Here is a 7,957-nt window from a genome sequence, read left to right as displayed (position 1 = left end):
TATCTTCCTTGTACGGGCAGTCCTCAAATCACGAAAGTCCATTTAGTGGCCGTTTGGAGTTGCAACAGCACTGAAACGAGAGACTTATGACCGTTTTTCACACTGAACGACGGTTGTAGCATCTCCATGGTTACATGATCAAAATTCAGAGGCTTGGCATCTGACTGACAGCCAGGTCCACGGGGGAGTCAGGTGCACTTAACAACCTTGTTACTTGGTTAGCAATTGCAGGGATTCGCTTAACAACCGTGGCAAGGAAAACCGTAAAAATGGAGGCAAAGCTGACTTAACAAATATCTCGCTAAACCACAGAAATGTTGGGCCCATTTGAGGTCGTAAGCCGAGGACTCTAACTGTAATCTTTTTTTTTTTAAAAAAAATATTTATTAATTTTTTATACATACACAAACATTACAATGACAAACAAAACAAAGAAAAAAAACATAAAACATACATTTGGAAAATTTGCATTCCTCGCTCATTTAGAATGTTCAATCGGAGAATTTTCCATTTTTTCCTTATTTTTTTGTTGTTTTGCATTTTTCGATATTTGTCCTTGAATTTTTATTTATTGGTTTCTTAGATTATCTTTCTATGTAATTTCTTTTCTTTTGTCCTTTCTTTCGTCTGGCCAATTATAAAAATTTCCCCATATCTTATGATATTCTGAGTCTTCTTTCCCTTCTAGTTTTTTTGACAGCATATCCATCTCTGCACAATCCATCAATTTTTTAAATTCTCTTCTCCTTCTGTCATTCTATCGGATTTCCACTGTTGGGCATATACTGTTTTTGCCGCTGTCAAAATGTGAATACAAGTGTTCCCTCAATTTCCGCGGGGGATGTGTTCCGAGACTGCCCGCGAAAGTCGAATTTCCGCGAAGTAGAGATGCGGAAGTAAATACACCATTTTCGGCTATGGACAGTATCCCAAGCCTTCCCTTAACACTTTAAACCCCTAAATTACCCTTTCCCATTCCCTTAACAACCATTTACTCACCATTATTACTGGTACTCGCCGTTGAATAAGACACTTAGTGATCCTGATATTTATAAACATAATTATTAATAATATTTTTTTGTGTTATTTATTTGCAAAAATTATTAGTATGACGTCATCGGGCAGGAAAAACTGGTATAGAAAAAAAATCTGCAAAGTATTTTTTAATTAATATTTTTTGAAAAACCGTGGTATAGGCTATTCGCGAAGTTCGAACCCGCGAAAATCGAGGGAACACTGTAATCAAATATCGTACTTTTTAAATTTTCTTATTGAGAATACCCAGTAAATATGATTCTGGGTTTTCCCCCCACTTCTTCCTTTGTTATTTCTTTTATCCTTTCCCCCGCCTTGTTCTAATAATTTTTGACTTCTGAACAAGTCCACCCTTGATGATAAAATGTACCTTTTTCTTTTTTACACTTCCAGCATAACGAGAGACATTTCGGAACATTTCAGATAATCTTTCTGGGGGCAAGTGCCAACGATAGAACATCTTGCGCTGGTTTCCAGATCTGGTCATCTGCCAATTAAAAGTCCAAAGTTTTTCCCATTTTTTCTCATTCAATTGAACATCCTGTAACCTTACGTTTCTCCGGTCAGGTCAGATTTAGGCACGGGATAAGCGGAGAGCAGCATCCAAATAGAATTTATTTCGAGGGAAACCTCAGTAGTTTGGACCGATGCCCAGGTTGTAAAGCATGAATGCACCCAGAGCTGGCAAAAGGGTCAGTTAGCCTGGCCAGTCAGAGATGGATGGAAAACAAGGTTGGCTATCTAAAACTCTGTTGAACTTCCCTTTATTTATTTTTATTTTTTGTAATTTATTTTTTATTGTATTTTGTCTTTAAACGTCATGTCATTTTTATACAGATCTACATCCAAATCTCATACATCATTATTTCATATCTATTTGCAATTCTTGATATGTTTTCATTGTCCCACATTGTTTCCACATTGTCTCACAGTTTTTCTCTTATTTTTTTTAATCTAGTTGTACCATTTAGTCCAAACCTTATAATAATCTGAATCATTTTGCCCTTTTAATTCTATTGTCAATATGTCCATTTCTGCACACCTTTATTATTATTATTTTTTATTATTATTTATTGGATTTGTATGCCGCCCCTCTCCGCAGACTCGGGGCGGCTAACAACAATGATAAAAAACAACATGTAACAATCCAATTTAATAAAACAACTAAAAACCCTTATTATAAAAACCAAACACACACACAAACATACCATACATAACTTGTAATGGCCTAGGGGGAAGGAATATCCTAACTCCCCCATGCCTGGCGACAAAGGTGGGTCTTGAGTAATTTGCGAAAGACGAGGGTGGGGGCCGTTCTAATCTCTGGGGGGAGTTGATTCCAGAGGGCCGGGGCCGCCACAGAGAAGGCTCTTCCCCTGGGCCCCGCCAAACGACATTTAATATTTTATCAATCAATACATTTTCCAACGGAGTTTTGTCTTCTTTCCAATATTGGGCATTAGTGATTCTTGCTACTGCCATGATATGAAACGATAGACATTGTATATCCCTTGGTGGTTGTTTTCTTATTATTCCCAATAGAAAGAATTCGGGAATGTATAACGTCACTTTATTTAACAGATTAATAGAGTTTGAAGGGACCTTGCAGGTCATCTACTCCAACCCCATGCCCTACATCTGCCTCTACCTAGGATCGAACTCACAATCTGCTGATTGTGAGGCAAGAGCGCCACCTCTAGGCCAATGCAGAGGAGCGGATTATTATTATTATTATTACTTAGATTTGTATGCTATAGTGAGCTATCTTCTCCTTTGGGGGCCAGGTGCAGGGTTATTCAAAAAGAACGAACCGATTTCATCAAGCAATGTTTTATTGAGGAAAAGCAATACAAAAACACCAGCCAACTCACAAATATTCGACTCACAATCGACACTTATTTCCTGCCTTTACAAGTGTTCAATATGGCCACCACTGGCAGCACGGACAACAACAGTGTGATAAGAGAATCCTTCCCAGGGTTGTATCAGCATATTTAACTTAATTTAGAATAGAATAGAATAGAATTCTTTATTGGCCAAGTGTGATTGGACACACAAGGAATTTTTCTTGGTGCATATGCTCACAGTGTACATAAAAAGGTTTTAATTTAGGTTAGGTTTATTGGATTTATATGCCGCCCCTCTCCGCAAACTCGGGGCGGCTCACAACAATAATAAAAAACAGTACAGTATTTATTTGACTTCTATGCCGCCCAATCCCCATGGGACTCAAGGTGGCTTACAACAATATAAAAATATTATACAATGGTAAAAAGGTCAAATATTAAATACTAAAAACCAGTAAAAACCCATTATAAAACCCAATAAAACTGTCCAATCAAAACAAACAAACATACCAAATCAATCCTATGGTAGTGTTCACAGCCCCTAGGCCTTCCAGCAAAGCCAGGCCTTCACAGCCTTTCCGAAGGCCAGTACAGTGGAGAAGTATGGACATGGAGGAAAGTTGGTTGCATAAAGCCGGGGCCGCCACAAAAAAGGCCCCCGTGGTCCTGTCAACCTGCATTGCTTAGTCGATAGGACCCAGAGAAGACCAATCCTGCATGATCTTATTGATTGCTGAGAGGTATGTGGCAGGAGACAGTCCCGTAAATACTCTGGTCCTAAGCCATGAAGGGCTTTATAGGTAATAACCAACCCCTTGAATTGTGACCGGAGACTAAAATTACAATCCACTGAGTTGATCACTGTTGTTATTCGATGTTTATGGTCATTGAAGTTTGTAAGTAATGCAATTATTTTTTTAAAGTAATTTATTGAACAGATTTGCACAAACACTTAAAATTCTTCAAAGTACTGTCCTTGGGCCTCTACACATTTTTTCCAGTGACTCTGCCGTGACCAATACATGCCCTGGAAGGCATCTTCGGGGACCTCTCGCAAGGTCTTTGTCACGGCTGATTGGATTTCTTCTATGGACGAAAAATGGGTTACTTTCAGGGCTGCCTTAATCCGAGGGAGCAAAAAGAAGTCTGCTGGGGTGACTATAGGGTCTATAAAGACTATGGGGGACAGCGTTGGCATCTGGTGTTTGGCCAGTAACCTGCGGACTCGTAGTGCATTGTGGCAAGGCGCGTTGTGATGGAGTTGCCAGGTAGCGGAGAAGTCTTTTCTCATCCCGATGACCCTTTTTCGGAGTCTTTCCAGCACATCCACGCAGTAGGCAGCACAAACTGTCTGTCCTTGAGGAACAAACTCTTAAGGACCACTCCTTTACTGTCAAAAAAGACAATGAGCATTGTTTTCACTTTTGATTCGCTCATTCTTGCCTTTTTGGGGCTTGGGGGACTGGTCGGTGTGCCACTCAGAACTTTGGCGTTTTGTTTCTGGGTCGTATTCAAAAACCCAAGTTTCATCACCAGTGATGACGTCGTCCAAATAATCAGGTTCAATTTCATTTTAGCACAAAACTTAATCACGTAACGTTGCTCGGTCGTCGATTCCATTTTTTCCGTGACACGGTCGGAGCGCAGAGGTTTATAATAACTGACGTCCTGCCGCTTCCACAGCTTGGAGGGCACTGAGACCGGTTCGCGGCAAAGCTTAGCTCCCCCCCCCCTACTCCAAGTGCTTCGGTCCCACTCCGACCAATAGGAGCGGCGCGGGAAATTCAATTGCATTACTTTTGGAATGCACCCTGTAGTTGGATAGAAAAGAAAAAAGAATCGAATTAACATCTAAGAAAAAGAAAGAATCGTTGAAAACAGAATTGTAATATATTAAAGTTGATTCACTTTGTGCTCGTTTTATTTTTGTAAGTATGTTTGCATGTTTGTTTCTGTTTTGTTTTGCTTTTCATTATTAAAATAAATAAATAAATAAAAGTTTTTTGCTTTTGTTTTTTAAAAATTATTATTTTATATTGACAAACATACAAACAACATTAAACATTTATACTTATCTATTATACATAATAATTAATATTTTACAATTCTGTTCATTTTTACATTATATTTCCTTAATACTAATTCCTTTTCTTGTTTTTCCCCCCCTTATCCAGTTATACAGTTTCTCCCACACTCTATAGTCGTTCTTATTTTGTTTATCCTGCAATTCATACGTTAATTTACTTAGTTTCGTGCAGTCTAACATTTTATTGATCACCATCTCTTCATTTGGTATCCTTTCTTGTTTCCAATTTTGTGCAAATGCCAATCTTGCTGATGTTAGTATATGTGTTATTAAATAATAGTCTTCTTTGCTGTGTTGACCTCTGATTATTCCCAATAAATACATTTCTGGGTTTTTTTCTAATTTATATTCCAATATTTCTTCCAACCAGCTCTGAATTCTAGTCCAAAATTTATTTGCTTCCGGGCATAACCACCAGATGTGATAATATGTTCCTATGGCTGTTTTGCCAGCATTCCAGCATTTATTACTTATACTCGGGTGTATTTTACCAAACGTGCTGGGGCATAACGTCATCGGTAAAACATTTTATATAAATTTTCTGTCTCTTCTGCCAGAAGTCAGCAGTCCAAAAAAATTGTAAGTACGAAGAGTCTATGAGAACGTTGTGCACTTTCCTAGACAAAAGCGAGATGCGAAGATATCATCCCGGGCAGCTTAATTGGAGCCCAAAGATATTCTCAGCAGTTCTAATGATTCTCTATAACAGTGTTTTTCACCCAGTGTGCCGAGACATGGTCAGGTGTGCCGTGAAGCTCAGAGAGAAAGAAAGCAAGAGAGAGAGAAAGCAAGAGAGAGAAAGAAAAGAAAGAGAACAAGAGAAAGAAAGAGAGAGCAAGAGTGAGAAACAAAGCAAGAGAGAGAGAAAGAGGGAGGGAAGGAGAGAGAGAGAAAGATAGAGGGAGGGAGGGAGAGAGAAAGAGCAAAAAAGAGGAAGGAAGGAAGAGAAAGAAAGGGAGAAAGGAAGGAAGAGAGGGAGGGAGAAAGAGAGAGAGCGAAGGGGAGGAAGAGAGAGAGAGAATTTTTTTGTCCAAACTTTTTTAGCACCCCCCCCCCCTGCCGCTCAATGTGCCCCAGGGTTTCGTAAATGTAAAAAATGTGCCACGGCTCAAAAAAGATTGAAAATCACTGCTCTATAAAACTCAGCCCCATCAGCCATTCAAAGCTTAGAAAACTCCTCTTTCGAACGGTCGCTGACTCATTATATGGCAGCGCTCGAGGGCCGAAGCAAGGCGTCACGAAATCGCTTCCTTTTTGGAAGGACCCTGTTCTTTCATAATTCCTGAGCCTCCCGGCTTTCCAGGCCGTGGATCAGAGATAAGATCCTGGCCTCCAAGCTTTCTTGCTTGAGGAAACCTTGGTTGTTTTCCTGCAGACTTTCGTGATACAAACTGGGTGACTTTGTGTTCTGTCTGGGTCACTCCGGAAGCCAATACCAACCCAAAAAGAGAATCCAGACACACCGATAAAAGGCAAAGGCAGTTTATAAAATTCAAGAAAAAACACAGGTAACAGAAAATGTCCTTACAAACAGGAAAACGCTGTATCTTCAGATATATCCACGAAGGCAAAAGTCCATGCAGCAATACAGGATTCTTGCTGCCAAGCCGAGGCTGTAGATAGCAGACCTACACCTCCCACGGGTCTTCCAAACTGCTGGGCCACAAGCCAGGAACAGAGACGTCCAGAACAAAGCAGGACACTGTAACTCCAACTGATAACACTCCACATGGCTTCAAGGGCTTGCCTGCCTTTTAAACCCTGCTAAGGAGGACCACACCCAAGCCCAGCTGTTCCTAATTCAGTGCTGATAATACTTCTTTAATTGCTCCTTTCTCTGATCTGAACGTCTCTGTCGCATGTCAATGACGGCTTGTGCTTCATCACCTAATGACTCCAAGCTACTGGCTGGGGAGAGCCCCCCCCCCCGGGCTCTCATGCTGTTCTCCTTCGTCCCATTCCTGACTTTCCTCTTCCCCGTCCGACTGTTCAGCCCCCTCCTCTTCGCTGTCATCCTCCTCCGGGCATGGAGCCAGCAGAGACACAGCTGGTCCCTGAGCAGCCTCAGGCTGAACCACAACACTTTGTATCTTATTTTATTTATTTATTTATTTATCAGATTTGTATGCCGCCCCTCTCCGAAGACTCGGGGCGGCTAACAACAGTATAAAAAGACAATGTAAACAAATCTAATATTACAAATAATCTTAAAAAACCCCAATTTAAAGAACCATCTTGGTGCCAGATATCTCAATGTCTGCATTCTCAATTTTCACCCCCAAGATTGCTTATGTTAAATTTATGATTCCTTTCTGGGGCTCCAGTACAGTATCTGTTTGCCCGAAAAATGTAGATTTCCACTCCCGATATTGCTTACGCCAAACTCCTGATTCTTCTTCTTCTTCTTCTTCTTCTTCTTCTTCTTCTTCTTCTTCTTCTTCTTCTTCTTCTTCTTCTTCTTCTTCTTCTTCTTGTCAATACAACACAGCAGACGAGATCACTATGCTGGATTTCGTATTTCATCACAAGTCGGGCGCTTCCCAAGCACCTAGGACTGCGTGATGTAGCGGCGAATTATGTTTGCCCATCCCAGTAAAACATCCTTTTGCAATTGACAGGTGGAGATGTTGTCAATTCTGATGGTTTTCAAATGTCCGCTGAGATCCTTTGGCCCTGCGCCCAGCGTGCCTAGTACCACTGGGACCACTTTCACGGGCTTATGCCAGAGTCGTTGCAGCTCGATTTTTAGATCTTCGTATTTCACTAATTTCTCTAGCTGCTTCTCCTCAATTCTGCTGTCCCCTGGGATTGTTGATGATCCATACTTTCTTTTTCTCCACGATCACAATGTCTGGTGTGTTGTGCTTCAGAATTCGGTCAGTCTGGAGTCGGAAGTCCCACGGTAGTTTTGCTTGCTCATTTATTATTATTATTATTATTATTATTATTATTATTATTATTATTATTATCATTATCATTATCATCATTA

The sequence above is a fragment of the Erythrolamprus reginae genome, chromosome 12, assembly GCF_031021105.1.
Source record: "Erythrolamprus reginae isolate rEryReg1 chromosome 12, rEryReg1.hap1, whole genome shotgun sequence".
Classification (NCBI taxonomy): Eukaryota; Metazoa; Chordata; class Lepidosauria; order Squamata; family Dipsadidae; genus Erythrolamprus; species Erythrolamprus reginae.
The sequence above is the reverse complement of the archived record's forward strand: the minus strand, read 5'-3'. Positions refer to the sequence as shown.